This window comes from Bactrocera neohumeralis, chromosome 6 (assembly GCF_024586455.1).
Source record: "Bactrocera neohumeralis isolate Rockhampton chromosome 6, APGP_CSIRO_Bneo_wtdbg2-racon-allhic-juicebox.fasta_v2, whole genome shotgun sequence".
Taxonomy (NCBI): Eukaryota; Metazoa; Arthropoda; class Insecta; order Diptera; family Tephritidae; genus Bactrocera; species Bactrocera neohumeralis.
In genome coordinates this window covers 6,770,017-6,790,687 of record NC_065923.1, presented here as the reverse complement: position 1 = coordinate 6,790,687, position 20,671 = coordinate 6,770,017, and the positions used below count along the sequence as shown (strand labels likewise).

Genomic DNA, 20,671 nt, shown 5'->3' with positions numbered 1-20,671 from the left:
TCAACAAACTGATTGGACCTTATCAGTTTGGCTTTAGGCCTGAAAATCAACAACCGACCAGATATTCACGATGCGCCACCACCTTTTCGTCGATTATAAAGCTGTCTCTATGGCGCTATGTCTGAATTTGATATCCCCGCAAAACTAATACAGCTGTGTAAACTAACTAAATCTATATGAGATATATCGAAATCATTGGCCTCAACGATCGGCGCGAGTTAGTTCTACTTTCTTCAGAATGAAAAAAGAAGCCAAGCAAAATGGGTCTGGTGGTGATCGAGGGCAAGACGAAATATCTCTAGTCATCAAACAACCAGTCGTCGCACTCGCGACTAGGCTCCCCACATCACTGTTGACAGGCATAACTTTGATGTCGTTACAAATTTGTCTATCTTGGAACCAGTATTACTTGTCCTACTATATGATGCAAAGGCATCTACGATGACAACATCTGATTAGACGACGTTTGAAAGAAAGGTTCTATGGAAAATTTGTGGTCCTTTGAGCATTGGCCACGGCGAATACCGCATTCAATGGAACGATGAGCTATATGGGATCAGCGAATTAAAAGACAGCGGCTACGCTGGCTAGGTCATGTCTCCCTCCAGCTCTGAAAGTATTCGACGCAGCACCTGCTGGAAGAGCAAGACCTCCACTCCATTGAAAAGACCAGGTGGAGAAGGACCTGCCTTCGCTTGGAATCTCCAACTGGCGCCACATTGCAAAAAGAAGAAACGACTGGTGCGCTGGTGTTAACTCGGCTAAAACCGCGTAAATGGTGTCTACGACAGTAAAGAAGAAGTATACAAAAAAATTTTCATTTTCTAAACTTAACATAACTACAAAACACCTTTGCAATCTCAATTGTTTTTTAAGCCAAAATAGCCTTTCAGATGTTGAAATTATACGTTAATGATTATTTAGCCCTAATATTTAGCACACTATAGATTATCGTAAATAGTATTAAGTGCCTAAAATTTCCCTGTAGTACCCGCGACCAAAGAGTACGATCTCAAAGGATCCGTAAGTTCGCTTTAAAGTTATGTAGCCGAGAAATTTATAGTTAATAGAGTGAGACTAACCCTTTATTGATCCTTTACAACCCCCTGCCTTCAGCCTTCATTCAAACAAACCGATTCCAAATAAAAGCTATCATCTAGCTAAAAACACCTTTGCAACAACTTTAGCAACTATTTCATATTTATTTAGCAATCTGAAACTATCGAATAATTGTCCGAGTGCATAAATCCGCGCACACACCCATACAGACACATTTATGGCCAATAAGTGGTGGGAGTGTGCAGCAAGCACTTTCCTCAAAACCGGCTGCTGGCAAAATAAAACTTTGTTGCCTTACTAAGCGAGCATAGAAAAGGAAAGCAAAACGAACAACAGCCAGAGGCACACAATAGGAAAACAGCATCGACAAACTTATATATTTGTTGATAAGTACTCGTAGGTATATATGTGTGTACATACGTGAAGGAAAGGCACGACGCTTTCAATTCAGTGTCAAAGTCAAATGGAAGAGATTATATCGCTACGACAGCGGCGACAAAACAATAGACCGCTACAGCGCCGCAAATAGCAACAATAACAATGCGAGCAACAACAATCTGGGCAATTTCAATAGCAATAATCAGAGCAACAGCGGCAGTGGCACTGGAACTATGCGAACTATCAGGCAAATGAGCTATTAAAGCAGAGTGTACAAGCTCGTATAAAGAGATATGTAAGTATGTACATATATACATAAGTATGACGGGTTCGACAAAAGTTCTGCGCTTGAATATATTTATGTTGAGTTCCAGATATTTACGAAAACTTAATTTTTGCAGTTAATACATAGTTTTAGCGCCAAAGAAAATTTCTGTTAGGTTCGGTTCTATGGTTAATATCGAAAGTAAAGGTGTTACATGGGTTTCGGGTTTTAAAAAATCGATTTTTTTTAGTGTCTTATTAAATTCTACAACATCTCTAGACTATTGTCTTAAATTTTTAAGTTGATCCGAGTAATAGCTTCGAAGATACAGCCTTGAGAACTAATCCTCCGAGTCTTTAAACGCGTTTTTCCCGATTTCTCGAGAACTACTCAACCGATCTTCATGAAATTTTACACAGGTCTTTGAGATACAATTTTTAAAAGACTTGGATAAAGGATTTTGCTGTAAAAATGTCTGCCAAAAATCCGATTTTTAGTTTTTTTCCTTTGTCCAAGTTCTAAATTAAGGTTTTAACTAAAACGCGTATTTTTTTCTTTTTCGATGATCCTGTAAGGAGCTATCCTGTCAACGCGGGCGAATCTTTTTTCCGACGAATCACCGGAAATGGTCGAGTTTAATATTTATTTCTAAAAATTTCAGAATTTCTTTGTTAATAGTGTATAATTGCCATAATAAAAAATTCTAATAAAATATTTCATTTTTTTCTTTCTGAGAAAAAATTGTTGAAAAAATACTGTTTTTTACCCAAGGAAACCCATGTAACCCCTTAAAGTTTGCAGTTGGTATTTTTAGGAACGAAGAAAATTTCGGTTAGGTTCGGTTCTATGGGTAATATCGAAAGTTAAGGATCAAACTTGAACTCTTATAGACAATCTTAGCTGAAACCAGAAGAATTCATGTAAATGTAAATAAAACCGACCAAGGGCCTTGAAAGCATTATAAATCTGCTTAAGCGTTTAATTTCTATCCTGCTTAGCTCACCGGATGATGAAGATCAGAGATGTTTCAGCCTTGATCTTGCAAAAACGGGTCATTAAAGAAGGAAGTATAATATGTATAAGTACAAATTCATTTTAAAGAAAGTTTTTAATAAGAAACTCATATTAAGCGAGTTGAAATCAAAGTGGAAACAATATTCTGAATTTACATTCAGTTCCAAAGAACGTTTTTCGTACGAAGTCATAATACCATGACAAGACGACGGAAATATCTTTACCATGAAAAATTAATTCATTAAATAAGCAAATCAGCGTCACTGATTCAGTGAATGGATAATGAAAATAGTGAATGAAAGCTATCTCCCAATGGGAGAGCCTGCAGTGTTGCTCTCGCTTCATACTCATACAGATGCTGCTTTCAATGGTCTCTTAAACAAGTGGTCGTGGCTGCACAGCAACAAAGTCGTGTGAACGAATTTAACTATATAGAATATACTTTGACTATTTTTAGTTTATTAAACAGTTTCAATGCCAGTGGAGGAAAGTGCTGTCAGTGAGCACTGCAAACGCTAGTATTATTTATTTCTAGATATCTAGAATGAATGCAACTTAAACGATGCGAAGTCGCACTACCAGTATTTCTCCTCAAGGTCAAATCTTACAGGTGTTTTAACGGTTTCCTTTGTTTACTAATGTGCATTGATAAAGATATTCATTTAATTGCATTCATCTTACAAACAAAAGCATATTCGAATCGTAAAAATAGCAAAACCACTATAAACACATTTCTAACAGACAGCAGCATTCGCTCACACTATATACATACATATACCATACATACTACACATTCTATACATGCTACATGTTCATGCGTTCGCGTCGAAGCGCTCAGCGCCACCAAGCGCGAGCATTACTCGCATTCGAACAAATGTGTATTGTTGTTGCTTTGCTAAATTCAACATTTATATATTTACTTAGGTGTTATACTCCATATACCCTAAACATATGTTCATATACAGTGGCGTAGCTACAACTTCGGGCGCCCGGGGCCAAGGATGTTTTGCCGCCCCCTTTATCTACCTACCTACAAGTTTCATTAGGTGGTTCGAACAAAAGTGAATTTTTACAAAATATCTTCGATATTAAGTATATAAAATTTAGGAACTAGAAGTCAAAGCCAAAAAATAAGTGCGAACAGTGGGGTGTTACTATTATCAAGAGAATTCGGAAGAAGCGAAATATGTCTGGGGAAATATCTGAAGATGCTGGTTTGAATTCAGAAGAAGAAATGCGTCGCTGTATGATCGAAATTCTGGATAAGCTATCAATGGAAATATCCACCCGTTTCACCAATTTGGAAAAGCTTAATGACCGTTTTGGTTTTCTTTGTGATTTTGAACAAATTATAGAACTAACCAGAGACTCATACAATGACAAACTCGTCAAAAATTAAAGAAAAATGCCAGCAACTTGCCGAATCCTATCCAGATGACTTGGATAACGAAGATTTATACAGTGACATCCAAGACTTTTATTTAAGAGAGCGAAGAAAAACGAAGAACAAATTGGATTGTCGCCAGAAAAAGTTTTGTTCTACATTTCTTCAATGGGACTGGAAGCCTACAAGACGTTGGCGACAGCTTTAAGAATACTACTCAGTATACCTGTATCAGTTGCATCTTGTGAAAGATCTTTTAGCAAATTTAAATTGATCAAATCTTACTTGAGATCGAACATGAGTCAGAGTAGACTGTCCAATCTTGCGATTCTCTCAATAGAATGTGAAACTGCTTCAACTTTAAATTACAATGATATGATATGTGATTTTGCAGCGATCAAAGCTAGAAAAGTGCATCTTTAAGTTCTATCACTATTTTTAAGAAAGATATGTATAAGACAAATTCAAATACTGAAGAGTATTCGAGTAAAAATTAATATTTTTCATTGTTATTCAGATTATTACATTGTGAGTGTACAACTCTTTGTCTTTTATAATAAATTTTGTAAAAAAATTTGTTGAAGTATTTTTCTGAATATTAAAAAACAGTGAAGATCGTTTTGCTGCCTCCAAGACGTTGCGCCCGGGGCGACGACCCCCTTCGGCCACCCCTAGCTACGCCGCTGTACATATGTATATATGCACATAAATGTTTAAATAAGATACTGTGCGTGGGAATTTGGCCAAGTGGAGGCAACCGGGTGTGTCAACGGGAATTAACGTATGAGTATAAGACTATCCATTAACGTCAAACAAAATCTGCGGAGAAATGTTAACCAATTGATATACATACATATATACATACATATGCATATATACATTAGAGCGAGTCGTTTTTTCTATAAAATTGTGTATTCGAAAAACGTTCCACGGATCATTTTGAACAACTTTGGCAATAATAGTATGGTCTAAAATCGGTTTCCAACAAGCAATTTTTAGGGCGAAGTTTAAAAATTCTGAAAAATCGGTTGTATGGGAGATATGTGATATAGTTGTCCGATCTTCCCGATTCCGACAAATGATCTAGAGAATATCAAAATGCACCATCATATTAAATTTCATTGAAATATTTCAACAAATTTGTACAATAGCTAAAAAATTTTGCCTTAACAAACTCTGGCTCGAAGCTGAGTTTAGACCAATCGTCTCTTTGGCAAAGTTATTCTGAATGATCCGTAGAACGTTTCCAGCAAATTGAGATTTTTCGATATTTTGCCCGCCTGCAAATCGACTTGCTCTAGTATACATAAGTATGTGCATACGCATATACATACATACATTTACTTTCCACTCTTGCTTTTTTACTACAGACGATCAAATCGAAATTTAAATACAAAAAACATGTTTGGTATCGGAATTCAACACGATCATAAATTTCTCCAACACTTGTATTTTGAAGTATTTCGCTTTTTATACATAAACACATTCGTATATGTATGTACATATTGCTCTTGACAGCGGCTTCTGGTGAGACTTTTTTGTTTTCGAACGAACTTTTAACAAAAAAAAAGAAAAATATTCGTATAGGGTCAATAAATTTTGAAAGGAAAACACAGTCTTAGTAAACTGAAACTCATTGGAAACAGAAAGATAAAAAAAATTTAAAGGAAAAATTATTTACGGGCGATCAGGGGGCGAGGTAACTAAACACACTGTATTTTTTATATAAAATATTTATTTTTCTTCTTATTTTGTCTTAATATAAAAGTTCGAAGAGATCTTTTCTGTTCATAGCGTTCTAGTATTACTAGTCTAAAAATTTGAGGAAACCGACAATAATATGATTGCCATGACGACTCTGCTCTACTGAACCAATTCCTTTGAAATTTAATAAAAAATTTTATTATACATCTCATTTAAAACGCAGCCTCGACTTTTAAAAAATTAAAAAAAAAATCGAAAAAATAAGAAATATATTTTTTCATGTCGACCAAATGGTTTTGTTTTTCTTTGGCAAAGATCAAACCGATAGTGATGTGAAATGAAAATTTTTTCATTTTAATTATTTCAGATCACTACAAGGGTTGGAATCATATCAACCAGGAAGCACTGTTTGTTTTGCAGGCCCCAATCCATGGGCCTGTAACTCGACGAATTTTCGATTTTCTTTTAAATTTTTTTCTTTACTCACATATTATATCTACATCATCGACATCTAAACCACAGTATCATATAAAAAATCAATAGTAAAAATGATTTAAATTGTTTATCTTAGGCATCTAGACCAGATTACCACTCTTATGACAAAAATGGAAAAAATCCGGGAAGTGCTTTTCCTAGTTCACATATGTATACCAAATATAGAGATTTTTAAACTCCCGATTGACTTTATACCACATATATTAGTCAATATTTAAGTTATCTTAAGAGACACACCTAGTCTGAAATTAAAAAAACACTATAATTTTTTTTCCAAATTTAAAAATTTCACACTAAAATAAAAAGGTTATTTTTTCAATTTTTTGGGAAGCGTTCCCCCTTTTTTAAGATATTTGCGGAGTTTTTGTTGTACAAATAGGACATTATTCGAATAATAATATTCGCTTTGCAGTATGCGGATAGTCTTAAGCCGTCGACTATCCGATTAACCGTTCGTTGGCGACCACTACAGAGCAACATTCGTCAAATCGCGATTATTCGAATATTATTAATCGGTTAATATTCATACGAACGCTTACAAACCGGATATTCGATATCGGTTTTCCCGTTATTCGTTTAAGAGCCAAAGTACATATTGTACTATAACTTCAATTGGTACATACTTATATTTATACAATAGAATAATTAGTGTACTGAAGCGATGTCGCTAGATGCTTGTGCTCGGCATTTATTCATATAAATCAAAATAATTGCCTATGTTATTAATTTGTAATTCATAATTAGGCTGGAATGTTTGTAAATCTACAAATATATACGTATTTATGCATGTACATATGTATGTTATATATTTCCTTATTTTATAAAATATATGTATGTAGCTTATACATATGTACGGCACTTATGTTAAGATTATTTTCATTCAAGTGTTTGTATTTTGCATGTGGCATGAGGCTGGTCGGTCAATGACTCACTCGTATTTGTTTAATTATCAAAAAATAAATTATTTAACAAATTTCTTTCGAAGGCAATATATACAAGTGGTATGCAGACGTCAAGGCACACTTGAAGCTAGAAAGAAATATTGACCCATTCATTTCTACTGCACGCAATCCTTAAAAGTTTACAATAACAAAGCAACATGATGAAATAAAGGCGATGAACCCTACTTAAATATAATTTATTTCCAATATTCAGCCATCAAAACAACAACCTCCCGCATTGACTCAAAGAGTCGATATGGGTGACTCTTGATTTTTAAAAGCGAAAATGAAGATTTAAAATATTTCTCATGGCAATTGCCTTGTTTCTTTGTATTGTTTGTTATGATGTTGACCGCTTAACAAAAAAGAAATATTAAAACACATTTTCTCTTAAGAGGTTACATGGGGTTTCTCGGGTAAAAATCAGCCGTTTTTCAAAAATTTTTTTCTCATATAAAAAATCATATTATATATTTATTAGATTTTTTTATTGTTACAAACATACACAATTAACAAAGAAATTCTGAAATTTTTGGAAAAAAATATTTTAAACTCGGCCTTACGACGCCATTTCCGGTGATCCCTCGGAAAAAAGATGCGCTCGCGTTTGGCAGGATAACTCCTTACAAGATCATTTAAAGTGAAGAAATGCGTGTTTTAGTAAGAACCTTAATTTAGAACTTGGACGAAAAAAAAAAATGAAAATTGGATTTTTGGCAGAAAATTTTCGAAAAAATTTAAATTTCGCGACATTTTTTTTTCAATTAGTTGTAATCGAAAAACTAATCCTTCGTCCAAGTCTTTAAGAATTGTATCTCAAAGACCTGTGTAAAATTTCATGAAGATCGGTTGAGTAGTTTTCGAGAAATCTCGCCAACCGACTTCAAAGACACAGTTTCGAGAAAAATGCTGTTAAAGGCGACGCACTCGAGCGCACAAGTTCTCAAGGCTGTTAATCCGAAAATTGAACTCGAATCAACTTGAAAACTTAAGACAATATTCTAGAGATTTTGTAGAATTTAATAAGATAATCCAAAAAATTTCAATTTTTTGAAACCCGTAAACCCATGTAACCCCTTAATTAGAAGTAATGCGATCTCAGTATAAAACAATAACAATAAATACTACTTGAAAAACTTTTCTTACTTTTTTTTAATTGTGCTCAGATCACTTTACACGCATGGCACACTCGGTTCTATAACGCGCTATTAATTTCAGCCAACTCTTTTGCATTACGTTCATTCACCCCTTTCAACCCATGGAGACCAATCTCCCGCACCATTGACGTTGTGCGGCAAGCTTTAATGTCTACCTTTCCCTTTGTATGCAAATAACATAGAAGTTCACACGTAACGCGACGTCTCTAACATAAAGAACGCAACCAAAACAGTTCACTTCACACTCTTGACCTTTAATGAACTGACTTGGTCGTGGAAATACTGAAACTAGTAAATACTAGGCTGTCAAACTACCCTCCTGTCGGTTTGAATTCGAGTAAGTTTGCGTGCGTGTTTCAAAAAGTTAAAAGAAAAGTTATGGGCATGTAAAAAGGCTCACAAGACTCACCCTAAAACACAAAAAATTCATTCTAAGAGACTATTACTATTGATTCATAGGACACCCTCCTACAAAGCAGCTCAGCATAACGTTTGCCTAGCAATTAGTCGAACATGCCCTTATTCGCCTGCTCTGCAAATGACATGGTACAACATGGAAGAGGAGACCAACAACTATTGTATCGCTTAAAAGAAGTGATTGTAATAGCAAAGGTTATTAGAAATTTTCGAAGCGCAATGTTTCCTTAAATATACGACCCTCTTTTGAGCTTCACTTAACTTACGCTTTCCGGCGACATTCAGATCTATCTAAAGAATTCCTTTTGTGGGGTATTTACGAAACAGCTTAACATATTTGCGCCAACAAATATTTTTATGAGCAAAAAAAAAGTAAGACTTTCATAGTTCATAATTTATTCTTGAAAATCTATGTCGTCTCCCTCAAAGTATTCCCATTGCCCCCAATACAATTGAGCCAACGTTTTTTCCAATCCACAAAACTGTTGTTAAAGTAAATTTCCGGAATAGCGATTCACGTTTAATGGCTTCCAATTGACTCAAAATAGTCGTTTGAATTACGGAGGTTGCCGCACGATATTGGATGAAAATTTGGCGAAAAACTTACGAAGAATCAATGGAGTACGCGATATTGCATTATCGTGTTGCAAAAACCAAGAGTTGTCGGCCAATAATTCCGGCCCCTTTTTTCGAATAACGACGCATAACACTCAAATAGTATTTCTTGTTGACAGTTTGGCCGCCCGGAAGGAATTCGGAGTGCACCACACCTCGATAATCGAAGAAAACTGTCAACAAAAGCTTGAGTTTTGATCTGCTTTGACATGGTTTTTTCGACTTCGGCTCACCTTTCGATACGCGGCCGATTGATCGTCTGTTTTCGGGTCGTAAGCATAGATCCAAGACTAATCGCCAGTAACAATATGTTTCATGACATCCCGGTAGTCGGAAAGCAATTTTTCACAGATGTTAACGCGAAGCTGTTTTTCGAAAAATTTAGTGATTTTGCAACCAACCGTGACGAATCTTAAACCCAAAGGATATTTCAAAATGATTTTCACTGATCCCTCCTATATTTCAAAGATGCCAGTAGGATCTCTGACTGTTCATCGTCGATTCTCAATCATCAATTTCTTTATTTTTATTGACATGTTGATCTTCAGTTGATATTGACATCGACATTCTGAACGTTTTGGCAACAGAAATTTGATTCCGCAAACAAATTTTAATGTAACTTCTTTGTTGAATAATTTCACTCATCGTAAAAATCGCCGAATGCACTTTATGGTCTTCAGAAAGACAGGTGAATCCTAAGCACTTATAATAATTTTGATGTGACATTTGGCATAGATGTCACTGACAGTCATACCAATCGACGAATGGGTTTTCACGCGAAATTTAAATTAAAAAGTCTTACTATTTTTTGCTCACAGCAGTATGTCATAATAGTAGTTCAATACGAACGTTATTTTCTGGGATTCACTCAAGAAATATTAGAGCTGTTGATTGCATGGTAAAATTTCAATTTTTTATTCACTGAAAGATTGTTTTCCCGTTTAGTTTTTGTGTAAAATTATTCCAGCAGTAGACTGTTTTAATTTGCCTCGGAGAAACTTCCTTACGCATGTGAAATTATTACCGTTATTACATTAAATCCATAAATCACTGTTATTTGTACTATATGTGACAACAAGAGCAATAAAATTAAGGGCGATGAATACATCGTGGTATCTATTAGTCATGGAGTCACAAGCGCGTTGGAACAACGCTTTCAAATGCACTTCACTACTTCACACGTACTCGGCTTGCCAAGTACATACATATACATAGGTATATAACAATAATAAAATTATGCAAGTATGAAAGTTTTCCAGGAAAATACTTTTCAATTATTTCCATCCAGTACTTGTCGTAAATTATATTATTGTTGGCCCTTTTTGCACCATTATAGTAATATATATGTAGATATATAACTGCTGACAGATAGACATGAATTAAGGTGCGAACCCCGAGGGGAACTTCAAACATATATGTAGTTTGAACTCTTCTTCGCTACGAGAGACTTCGAGACATTTCATGTTAAAGTGGTCCTATTTTGCTGCACACCGCCTTATTCACATTTGTAGAAGCACGTATGTATGTATGTATGTATTTAGCACATATTGTCTGTTAAATTGCATGGTGCACAATGACGCATAACTTGCAACTTGGTCTTGCATATAGGCAGTTGGTTACAACAACAACAACAACAACAACAACAAGTGCTGAAAACTCCAACACAGAAGCGACAAGGCAAAACCATTCCAACCCAAGTCCAAGGTTAAATTTTATCGAAAAAATACTGAAACCGTTTACCGACAAAAGAATTTTTACTTGAGACACACACACACACACACACTAACTCGCACACGTATAATACAACCATTACATATAATTCTACGACATTAGTAGTGTCGTCCGCTTTACGAAATTCCAAACAAACCTAAAATGGGCTTGAAAGCGCGCCGCACAGCAAAACTTGGGTCTATGCCAAAGAAATATTCTGCGCTTCAAGGCATATATTAATAAACATACATACATACATATTCAAATTGTTATTTGCACACACATGCGTTTACAGTTATAAATACTGTGTTTACAGAGTGCACTGGATTTGCGATTTGCCATTCCTGATAAGTTGCATATTATTCAGGTATTTTCAGTTGCTTAAGAGGCTATTCTGGTCTATACGCCCATCATTAAGGAATTTTTCAAACACAAGGCCCACTTTTTAGGCTAACAAATCTGTATAATTAAGTAATGCCCAAAATTTTGGAGTAGCTCTGAACGATACTCTGTGACGTCACAAAACAGCTGGTACTCGGTTGAAAGTAGGCTCGATCGTCGCAGTACATAACTCTTACCTCAACAGATAATTGTGTTTATATAACAATCATTAAACCTTTCTAGGGGAAGGCAAATTAGTTTGTGAATTCAAATGCATCCCAAATTATATTTTGCGCACACGCGCTTCACGCATTCGACGTCTGCCTTCTCAGTATCAGCAAAACGTAATTTCGCGTCTGCTTCTTCACGACGAATTCAACAATTAGCACCTGCCGGATATTACCACGTGATAATATTTAGCAATATTCAAATGAACAAACACTAAAACGAAAGCAATTTATTGGGAATCGAATACACATGAAAAAGTAGATATACATATGTCAATAACATTTTTCGAAATCGCACATTATAAAGGAAATTGCGAGGGCCTATGTTAGTAGAGAGAAAACAGATCTGACTAATAAAAAGATAAGATGCCTAAACGATTTTGAATAGAAATATAACATATTTCAAATTACATATACCACTCTCGCAACCCTTTCAATTAAAGGGTGATCCATTTCGGGGTTTACTACTTTTTAAAGAAATTCACTGACAATTTAAATTTAATTGAGAACGTTTTTGTCATTCGAAAGAGCATTCTCTGGCATTAATTTTTTGAAGATTTTCTCTTTCAAATGTTGGCCGCGGCTACGTCTCAGATGGTTCATGCATTGAGTCGGATTTTCGATGACTCATTCGAGCATTTCGACAGGTAACTGGCGAATGACACGCGTGATGTTTTGCTTCAAGGCCTGAAAAAAATCTTAACGGTGTCACGATATTGGTGGCCAATCGACAGGACCAAAACGTGAAATTATCTGCTAACCGAAGTGTTCTCTTAATAAATCCATTGATTGATGCGATTTGTGGGAAGTGGCGCCGATTTGTTGAAAATAAATGTCGCCGAGATCACGAGCTTCAATTTCAGGCATTAAATAATCGGTTATCGTGGTGCGATAACGGTCGCCATTGAAGGTTACGTTGTCACCTGCATCATTTTTGAAGAAATATGAAACCGATGATTCCACCAAACCGTTGTTTTTTGTGGATGAAATAAAAACTCTTGAATCTCTGCAGGCTGCTGTTCGTCCCAAATGTAGCAATGTTGTTTGCTTACATACCCAATGACCCAAAAATGGTCCTCATCATCGAACAAAATTTAGCTCGAAAACGTCGGATCTTTTTGGAACTTCTCAAAAACCCTTAGAGCGAAGCGATGTCGCTTGGCAAGGTCGAGTACCTTCAGTTCTTGGACAAGCTGTATTTTATACGTTTTCAATTTAAGATCTCGACGTAAAGTCGTTTCATACGTCAGTCCGAGTTGTTGCGGTCGTCGTGTACAGCTACGGCTGCTATATTTTCTTCACTGTGTGCTGGATGTGGTCTATTGGGTCGAATATTATTCAATAATGAATGCTGGGTCTCAAGACGGGTGATGATGTTGCAAATAGTACGCTCAGTAGGCCGATTATGTGGACCATAAGTTGAGCGAAGCGCGCGAAAAACATTCTTTACAGAACGTGAATTTGCGTATCAAAGTTGAACGATTTGTAAAAGTTGTTCAGGTGTGAGTCTTTCCATAATGAAATGCCAAACAGTACTGAAAAAATGTCATGACAGCTTGACACGACTCACGCGGGATCTGTCATAAAAAGGCTATAAAAAAATGTACCTCTGCTTGGATCAGCTGTTACATGAATAGGATAAGGATATTCTATAAATAAATTAGCTCAAGAAGTCTATAGTAACATTATGATCTACTATCTACCTCCGCATCAAGTTAATAAGATGTTGATAGACTTTAGGGAGAAGCTTAGCGTAATGTAGGAGCACTTATAACTGTATATATGTACATATAATGGACTTTACAACGGAATTAAATTGCTTTGTAAATATTGGACCACCCTTTACAATGCAAGGCATACAATGGATATAGAGATGTAAATGAGTGTGTAACTATTGTCAGCGAGCTGCTAGACGACTTTCATAACCACTTACAACTCACAACTGTAATATCGTCCTCGTCATCATTAAATTTCGCCGGCGACAAACTGTGGCCAAACGGAAACTCTCACAACAGCGCTGGATATAAAAACTATCCGATGAGTGTACTATATAGTGGGATATGGAAGGAGAGGCGTCGAAAATTATTCATGGTATATACATAGTATATAAATGAGTAAAGAAATATGTAAATAATAGCAATAAATATGGCATGTGCGTGCGTGACTGAGACGGTTTATAATAAAATGAAAATTGCATTCGACGCCCAAAGCAAACGCATACAGGTGTATTCGCATCAGTATTCACATTACGCACATACAAGAGCGATGTAAAATGGTAGCGCTTTAGGAAAGGAGACTCTGTGTGGGGAAAACATTCGGCTCCGTATCCTCTTATACTATATATGTATGTGCACCGACTGACTGAATGTACTATATAATATGCGTACAAATGGTTATATTTAGATGCGCATATACTGTAATACAAGTATATGGCTCCAGCAGAATTACTTTGCAAACTATGCCCCAAGGCATCGATTGGCACTCGGGCATTGTCGCAAAGGCGCAGCGTTGCAACAAAATTGGAATACATGTTTGCAAATAGGTTGTATATGAGTGCGTGCGGATGTGTCGGCAAGCAAATGGTTCGACATAAAAGCGCGTTTAACCTTTGACGTCTTTGCAGGAAACTGCAAAATGCGCAAACTTGCATATTTGCCCCTTTTCTGCCACAAAAGTGGCCTGCAGTCATACTCGGGCGAGTACTTGAACGCACACACACACACACACATGCGCATACACATGCTATATGTCGCCCGATGACACTGGCGCATCCTTCAGCTATCTGAAATTAGTATTTTTACATCTATGACTGACTGGCGTTGCCTCTTGACTGACACAAGTCGCACGCACGCCAACACACACATATCAGACTCACATGTATGGATGTGTGTGCGCTATTAGTAACAACAAAGGAACTGTTATGTATCTATATATGTACAGCCATAAACACAAAGATATTATGATGAACTGCACACATATACATAAATTTGTTGATAGCGTTGTATGCGCATATAAGGGACCGGGGCATGCCTTTGTATGGCAGGCTCACGGCTGGTCTATGTGCTACAGCGCCACCCATAAAAATTCCCATTGCGCACAGGCTTCCTTCAGTGCCATTCGGAAACTCATCGCCGTCTACTTACTCACACAGACATAATATACTCGCACATAGTATATTTACATAATTGCATATAAACATACATATGTATGTATTTATGCATATGTTTCGAGTACATAGCACATTCATAAATTTCAAGTAGTCCACTTAAATGCATGCAACACAATCAACACGAGGACATGGCGTGTATACATAAGTAAATAGAAAATATATTGTTAAATGTGTGTTGCTCAGTGAGGCTCGTGTTTGTTCGGTTTTAATTTTTAATTTCTTTGGTTATTAAATATGTTTCCATTATTTTTTATTTAAATTAGACTAAAGCATTGTGACCTTAGGACTTATGACCCATAATGCGGTATCCACCTAAACATAGAATAAATGATACAGTAAATTTGGTGTTGCCTACATATAGGCGCGGTTCGAAAATGCTGGTATGTATATCTGAACGCCTAACAAGGTTTGCTGATGGTAAAATATGTAACATATGTAACCAAGTAAGACTTCGACAACTGTGTGCATAGTGTGTCCACATCTTGCTGAAAAAAGGAAAATTTTGGAAGGACTTATGACACATGATTCGGGTTCACCCTAAATATTGAATAAATGGTACAGAAATTTTGGTGTTGCCTACATACAGGCGCGCTTCTAAACTTTAGGTATATCTAAACTCCTGTTTGTTGATGAAAAAATAAGTAATCAAGAAAGTTAGTTGGTATAATGGATGGATATGTGGCGTATTAGTCACTCTAAGACACTCCTTCGGAAACTTTCAGCGCCCACGTATGGATAGATGAAGATAAAAACGACCAGGTTTTTCTATAAAGACGCTACAAATAGAGACAGCAAGCGACGCCATTTTTTTCCCCGCTCTTTTGACATTTCACTTCAGTAAGGTTTGCCATTTCATCATCGAAATTATTAAAATTTACTACCGAAATTCGGAATTAGTGGCTGCAACTTTAAGAGCGTTGCGTCCAATTTATGCTCGTCATATTCCTTCTGTCAGATCAACAATTGAGCGTCTAGTAGAAAAATTTAAAATCCACAGGCGCAGTACAAAATGTTCCCGTGCCAGTGAGTCAAAAGTCGAGAATATTGCTGCCGTTAGCGCATCAATTGAGGAAGACCCAAATCGGGCTCTCACACGTCGTTCTCAAGCGTTGGGCATCTCTGTGACGTCGTTGTGGCGAATTTTGCAAAAAGATCTTTGCTACATCCCTACAAGATAAAATTGGCATAAGAACTGAAGCCGCTCGGCCACCGAAATCGTCGTATGTTCGTGAATTGGGCTGAGCGATGAGGCTCATTTCTGCCTGAGTGGCTTCGTCAAGAAGCAAAATATGCGTTGTTGGTCAGGCAGCAATCCACACGTACTCCATGAGTCACCAAGCGAGCCAAAAAAATTACGGTTTATGGGCCGGCGGCGTCATTGGGCCGTACTTCTTCCGTGATAATCAAGGCCGGCACGTTACTGTGAATAAGAATCGCTACCGCTCAATGATAACCGAATATTTTTGGCCCAAATTAGATGATATGGACTTGGACAATATGTCACTCCAACAGGACGACGCCACACGCCACTCAGCGAATGTCACAATCGATTTATTGAAAACCAAGTTTGGTGAACGTCTTATCTCACGAATGGCCCAGGCAATTGGCCGCCTCGGTCGTGCGAATTGACGCCGTTAAACTATTTCCTGTGGGGCTATGTTAAGTCTATGGTCAATGCCAAGAAGCCAGCGACGATTGATGAGCTTCGTACGATTATCAAACGTTAAAATGCAACAGCATCGGCCGATTTATGCTTGAAAACCGTCGAAAATCGGGTTCAGCGTCTGGACTTCTGCAAGCTTGCCCGTAGTGGCCATGCAAAAGAAATCGAGTTCCATATATAATGGCATCGAATGTACTTTTAATAATAACTTTTATAGCGCTCCTATTGAAAAACCCGTTACGTGGAAACATACAAATTTGTCAGATGTTCGAAGACTTGTCCATATTTTTATACGTACATGCATATGTATACATGTATTTATGGCATATTTTACGTGTGTATGCGTATCTACTTGTTGTTTCCGAAAAAATGAGTGTTATTGCTGATAAGTTCCTTAGCATATGAAAACATACAGCCTGATCATGGTGGTGGTTTATTTTAAAAATGAACAAAATTCTTTTTAAGGCGGCTGCTCAACCAACACTCCAGCAGCATAGTAAACCGTTTAACGGCAATATCGAGTGTCTGTGAATATCGCCCACTGAGCTGATAAGTCAAAATGGCACTATACAATTACAAGAACTAAAGAAATACAATGCATGGGCCACCCTTTATATACATATGTACATAATTAAATGATTTCTATATGTAGAAGTGCCGGCAAAAACGTCTCCACAGAAGCAGGGTGCCACTACAGGCGTGAAAGTGCGAATGTATTGAAGCACTGCAGTCTGGGTTGGTTCAAGTTATGCTGAACAATACTAAATTGGCGGCATAATTATATACACAACATGTTGCAAGCGATCAATGGAGATTTCACAGCTGCCGGCATATGAATGGTAATGAAAGATTTTGATGAATGTTTATTATTATGAATTCCGCAGCGACGATAGTGCACACATTATTGGCTTTCAATAAAATTCTGAGGAATTTAATTTCTTTTCGAGTTTGTCGGGAAGTTCTCCATTGTAAATAAATAAGGGAAGCATAGTGTGGCGTTAAATAGGCGATAAGTGCGGAAGTATTCAGTTGACTGGCAAATATAATTATAAATGAAATTCAATTGTGTAGTTATTCGACTTTCTGTCACCTTCTTATGAATTGCAGTGCCTGATTATGAGTGAACATAATCAGAATTCACAACAGCAGTGATTATTTGCACACACACATTCGCATATGTATGAGTGTGTGGTACTATGTAGGTTGTGAGTACGCTAAAGTAGCGGTTTATTAACCGTTCTACACAGCATATAAAAACGAATAAATACCGATTAATTGATTAATGCAAAATAAAAGTTATCTGTACAATTTGCAAACCTGCAAATACAGTACTGGGCATAAAAAGCAGTCAGGTAGTTGCTAACGCTTTATGTTCGAGTAAATGCGCTATTACCAATTGGATTGGCATGCAATTTCTATCTTGTATATGTATATAGGGCTATAAATAGTTGATTTGCATTATAAAAAGAATTTCTGGAAACGGGTTCTTTTGCTCGGTAAAGGGAAAGGGACCGAAAGACGAATATTATCCCAAGATAGGTTTCCCGACGGTCTTGTTGTTGTTGTTTTAACGGTTTATCAGTCCCCGTTAGGATGGTAAGGGTTATCTGTGTTGTCATCGACGTCATCTAACGGGAGGCCCAGGAAACGTGCTGTTTCGACGGGGTCGGACCAAAGGGAAAGGGGTGTTAGATGAGTGGGGTTGGTAGGGCATGCAAAGAGGTGGTCAGTGTCATACGGAGACTCGTTGCATGCACAACATACATTGGGTATGTCTGGGTCAATTCTGAATAGGTAGGAGTTTAACCTGCTACAATATCCAGAACGAAGCCCGACGGTCTTGTCTACCGGATCGCTTCAAAACCTCGTCAGATATTCAAATGCACCTTAGCAATGCGACAGGAGTGATAATGGACGCATCAATGATTCGCCAGAGACTCAGAGAGGCAGGCTTCAACGGATTTCTCGGATGAATCAAAGTATGGAGTGTTTTAAAACCAAAACGATGTCATTTTTAAGTGCCATGTCACAGGCCCAACATCGTAAGTAATTTTTTTCTTAATTCTATTACCTGTTATCAATCACAACCATAACTAATTGGGATCTTCTTTTCTTTTTTGCAGATTTGCAATTGTTTGGCTGAAAGAGCTATAAATCAATTGACGTCGCCTGGGAATAGCCCCGATTTAAGCCCGATCCAAAATCTGTGGAAGATTCTGAAGAAAAAGGTAACTGCACAGAGGCCGATGAACAAAAACGTGCTGAATTCCGTCTTTTTGAAGAAGTGCTATGAAGACATTGAGGTCGAATTACTGCAAAAGCTTTATCGTCCATGTCACAAAGATTAAGACGGCGATTAAAGCAAAAAAAGGCGCAACATTGTATTGATTGAGACATGTACCAATAAACTGAGTAAATATCCGAAATAAAAATAAACAATTTATTTTATCACAAAGAAACCCTCATTTTCATTTTTTTTCTTGGATGAATATTTTAGCTGATAATTCAAATTTTCCTACTGACCGTTTTTTATGCGCAGTACTGTATATAATGGAGGAGAAAAAAACACACTTTTCTTTTGAATTATTTTGCAAGATCGTGATTTGTTTTGCCCGGTTCAACGCCAATTGTAGCAGCTAGTAGTAGATTGAATCAAATTCCAATAATTCAACACACATTAATAGGACTTTAGATGCATACATATGTATATACACACATAGTTACAATTTTAAATAAAATATAGTAAATTTTTATTGCACTATTAGTCTGTATTTACAATCATTCCCAACAAAAGCGGCGAATATATGTACATATTTATTTTAATAAAAAGTAGAAAATATGCCTTTATTATTCGAGATATTTTTTTGTTTACTATCGAGTAAGCAATCTGAAATTCTCTCACAATATAACCACCGCTCATCGAATACACATAATATAGTTTAATTTTAGTAGTTTCTGAATATTATGTTCTTTTGTTTATATATCAATAATAGAAGCCAAGCATCGAAGTCATGTTTGTATGTATATAAATGATCAGCGTCTGTCTGTCTATATACGAACTTGTACTTCAGTTTTTGAGATAACGATCTGAAATTTTGCTCTTTTGTCGGAACTGCCGATATCGGAGTAATATAAGGTGCCGCACAATATTATCGTTCAACATTAAGTGTTTGTTTGGAAACTTTTTTATCTGTGAAGGTTATTCTAGATTCGTTGCAACTGAAGTTAACATTTTTTCTTGTTTTATTTATAAAAAAAAAAGTAAAAAATGTAACTCTGGCAACGATTTTTTAGTATTTTAGTAATTAAAGGTGGAATTATTAATATAAAACATTTAAAGACATTCTTACATATTATTAAACTACACAATCACGCGCTGTCTCAATATAATTGTATTTTAAATTGCCAATTCCAGTAATTCACCAATAAGATCAAAACAAACGAAAAAGAGAGAGCAGCACAGCCAACTTCAATGATTGAGTCTCTCGCTTTTTTATTGAAAACGTCCGCGGCGATTATATTGAGAAGCGAACGGACAAAATGTGTGGAAATATTTTTCGCATTCATCGTCTCCACATTTTGCCGCTTGCTTTCAGGTGTACATACATGTATGTATGTGTGAATATATAAATGTATATTATTAATATAACTTATAACTTAAATGTCTCGAATGTATAAAAAAACAATGTATGAAAACGGCTTTCGGCGCAGTCATTATGGATAACCGAAATAACTTTAAGCATGTAGCGGTCATTTGGGGAAATTTTGCAAGATTATATGAGTACAAACAGACGTTAAAACTTAGCGAACATAAACGCACACATTGATGCAATTGAGCATATCTAAAAAGGAATTAAATATAATAAACTTTTTCGCATATTTTCACGCATATACAAATAGCACTGGTATATACCACTGCAACGACATCTATTGACAAAATACGAAAAGACTTTTTCGACTACCCAGTATATACCATAAATACTAGCTGAAATCGCAGACAAAAAATACCGTAAGTTATAAATAAATATATGTATGTATATGGTAATAATATATACCTTATATAAAGAAACTTCGTATTTCAAACATATGTAT

At 36.3% G+C, this 20,671-nt stretch overlaps 1 protein-coding gene across 1 annotated transcript in view; it reads right to left on the bottom strand.

Moving 5' to 3' along the window:
• Positions 1-20,671, bottom strand: part of LOC126763744 (uncharacterized) — a 32,932-nt gene that overhangs the window by 7,439 nt on the left and 4,822 nt on the right. The gene's annotated exons all lie outside the window — the stretch shown is intronic.